At 43.9% G+C, this 2250-nt stretch overlaps 1 non-coding gene across 1 annotated transcript; it reads right to left on the reverse strand.

Moving 5' to 3' along the window:
* Nucleotides 1-372: 372 nt before the first annotated feature.
* On the reverse strand, nucleotides 373-446 carry trnat-agu (transfer RNA threonine (anticodon AGU)). Its single transcript has one exon. It is a non-coding gene; the product is annotated as a tRNA-Thr (tRNA).
* Nucleotides 447-2250: the final 1804 nt, after the last annotated feature.

A 2250-nucleotide genomic window follows, 5' to 3' on the forward strand; every position in this document is an offset into this window, starting at 1 on the left:
ACGATGTATACACTGTTGGTTTAAATGAATGAACTTTGACATCAGAGAATGAGAGTGATCAGCTGGTGGTGTCTCGGTCATTACCACAAATTTCCCCGGCAAATCTGCAACACCTCCTATGTAATCTCGTTATTCCTACCAAACTGGGAATGAAGGAGGGGGAGAAAGAGGATAAGAAGCAGAAGTGCTTGTGGAATAACGGAAAGAAACCACAGTCTTTATTGATAGTTCGGGACTAAAAAAAAAGTCACTGTTGTAACTTAACCTGGTCTCCAATTCATAACAGGGTGAATGTCCAAAAAGGCGCCGACTTGGTTGACACGGCAGTTGTAAAGAGTTGAAACACCAAGCCCAAATACGAATGCAACAAACAGGCACCGCTGGGAATTGAACCCAGGATCGTCTGTTTACTAGACAGGCGCTTTAACCAACTAAGCCACGGCGCCGCACGTTTCGGAAATTTACTCATCCATATGTGAAGTTGGTTAAGCACTTCTTCACAGTACTTGGAAATGTGTTTTCGGATCAATGTTGCTCACGGAGAATTGCAATCAGTCCTCTAATTTACAAATACAGGGAGTTTACAGCTGAACATTCTCCACTGAAAAGGCACAGAAAAAGATAATCTTCCCTTACATTAATTTCAAACTGATACCTTCACCTGTTTAAACTGACAGTAGAAAGAGGATGTGTTCATCCTCTCCGGGCCCATGAAACACGTTAATACACACAGAGGGGACCTCAACAACCGGAACAAGGTCATTGTGGAGATTTAACGAGGTGAAATGTGTAAGTAATTGTTAACATTGGGCAGTAAAAGTTTAACGATTAGCACTGACACTGAGTCTTGCACCACCAGTTCCAAGCTCACTTCCTGCCTCATGCCTCCCAGCCATCATTGCCGATCACTAGATTTCAATGTCCTGCTCCACTTCTCAACTTATTTCCAAACGATTGCAGGTGTCTAATAGGAACCTTCAACTGTTAGAAACGTTTTCCTGGAATATAGTCGTCACTCAATGGGATAGGATTCAGTTCATATCCCGAATTACCACAGTGATGGAGGGGATGAGTTACTTTCCTGAACCTTTCTACTCCTCAGCACGGACATGCAGCCATGATACCGATGGGGGGAGTTCTATTATTTACACTCCGCGACACTGAAGAATCAGCCAGATACTTCCAACTCAGAACGGTGATATGATTGGAGGGGGATTTGCGGTGGTAGTTTCCCGTGAGTCTGCTGTCATTGTCCTGATAGACGGATGGAAAGAATCATTGGACCGATTCTGGCAGGATCCGGGTATGTGCTTTGCACGCAAGCAGGAATTAGTTTTCCTTCGAATAATTCAGAAAACGAGAAAAGATATCTTCATTATCTTCGTGGGAATTATATCCAGGTCTGTGTGATGAAAACTCGGACTCCTAAGCAGGGACCTCCAGTGATGCTGACCGTAAACCTTGTGACCTGACTTGTACACATTCCTGTGTCTGTCGTTGACTCCATAACCAACTTCAGCAGCAAAGTTGCCTTCCCCAAGTTTCGAAACAGCTCATATTATCGCCTTGTGTTTCAATGTGAAAAAAGCGGAGCTGTGATAATCTGATGTTGTTCAGCAGATGTACTGCAGAAAGGCACAGAACAGGCTGATGGTCACAATGCCTCGTTTTGACGCGCTGGCCTCCAGTGAGCCGGCGGCACTAATAAGCGAGCCGTTCAACTCGTCTTATTCTCGGTCCGGGGCTAGAAATAAACAGAGTTTTCTCACTGAACTTGTTCAGGCTCTTGAAGGGAAGAGCCCTTGACTCAAATTATGAAAGTACATTTCACTGAAGTGGATCATGAAATCGTGTAGTGACTGTGAATACAACAATGGAAACTTTCAGCAGAGATGCAGACAACACTGAAGGGGGCACCTAAAGACAAATGTGTTTCCTTTTTTAGGGAAAGGCACTGCTTCACAAAGTGGGACTTATTGAATTAATGCAGTGACGCTGATTACCTTTGCTAGTTCTTCACTTCTCAATCTTATTTCTCCCGATCTGAATGTCTCCATTGCACATAGTAAAAGCTGAGAGGAAGTCGGCGCTCGGTCGACCCAGTGTTGTAATGGATAACGCGTCTGAATTCGATTCGGACTATCACAGTTTTGAATTCTACCTCGCTCAATTGCAGCATGTCGCTTTGCTGAAATCAGACATAACTGGTTTTATATAACATTAAGGACAAAAAAGAGTCTGCGAAGAGTA

Source organism: Chiloscyllium plagiosum, unplaced genomic scaffold (genome assembly GCF_037043375.1).
Source record: "Chiloscyllium plagiosum isolate Xiang-an unplaced genomic scaffold, Cpla_swu_hap1 HiC_scaffold_18, whole genome shotgun sequence".
Classification (NCBI taxonomy): domain Eukaryota; kingdom Metazoa; phylum Chordata; class Chondrichthyes; order Orectolobiformes; family Hemiscylliidae; genus Chiloscyllium; species Chiloscyllium plagiosum.